Here is a 1,045-nt window from a genome sequence, read left to right as displayed (position 1 = left end):
TGTTGTTTTCCTTGGCAGAGTAATTTTTTCAAAGGCTGTATCAAGGTATGGTGGGAGGAAAAATAAGAGTCAGGAGGCTATCTACTTTAAAGGCTTACTCTGTAATGTGTTCTTAACTAGCTTTCTGCTGTGCATTAAAGCAGTTGTTTCTGTAGGTCTTCTGGTTTAAGACACAGGGACACTGTTAAGGGACAACAGAAATAAAGTACCTGGTTATACTGGCAGAAATAGAAAAAAATACACACTGATACCTCAGCCCTATTTGGCAAAACAGACTGAAAACAATTCTTACCCATCAGTGAAAGGGATTAGTTGAATGAACTGGTAAATACACCCTGGTGTATTATGCAGCTGCAAGGGAGAGGCGGAGCTGCTTACAGTAGCAGTACTACACCACACTGTACCAAGCTGTTGCTGATGGTACAGTACATGCTTGGAATGCATGGCCTCAAACCCTAACACACTCATAGTATTGTATCGTAGGATGCCACACGTGTATTTGCCTATAAAATGGAAAGCTAGAAAACCATTGGAAGAGGTCTACTTGGGGAAGTAGAGGATATAGAGGAAAGCTTGATTTCTTTTACTAATTGTTAACGTGACCTTCACTTGGAACCATGTAAATATGTAATTGCCAAACAAAAGTTAATAAATTGGGACAGTTTCATTTTATTCATTACCAGCTATCATGGATAAATCTGTTATTCACATTTTATTTTATTATTTTTTGCAGTCCTGGGGTTGAACTTAGCCTGGTTACTGACCCTAAAACTCTCTTACTCAAAGTACTTTACTACTTGAGCTACAGTTGTATAGTCCCACCCCCAGCTTTTTTGGTAGCTTATTGAAGATAAGAGCCTTGGGCAGGGAAGGTGGCTCAGTGGTAGAGCACTTGCCTTGGATGCCTGAGGCCCTGAGTTCGGCTCCTCAGCACCACATAAGCAAAAAGAAAAAAGCCGGAAGTAGCGCTGTGGCTCAAGTGGTAGAGCACTAGCCTTGAGCTGAAGAGCTGAGGGACAGTGCCCAGGCCCAGAGTTCAGGCCCC

Source organism: Dipodomys ordii, unplaced genomic scaffold (assembly GCF_000151885.1).
Source record: "Dipodomys ordii isolate 6190 unplaced genomic scaffold, Dord_2.0 Scaffold26, whole genome shotgun sequence".
NCBI classification, from domain to species: Eukaryota; Metazoa; Chordata; class Mammalia; order Rodentia; family Heteromyidae; genus Dipodomys; species Dipodomys ordii.
This window is presented reverse-complemented; position numbering follows the sequence as displayed.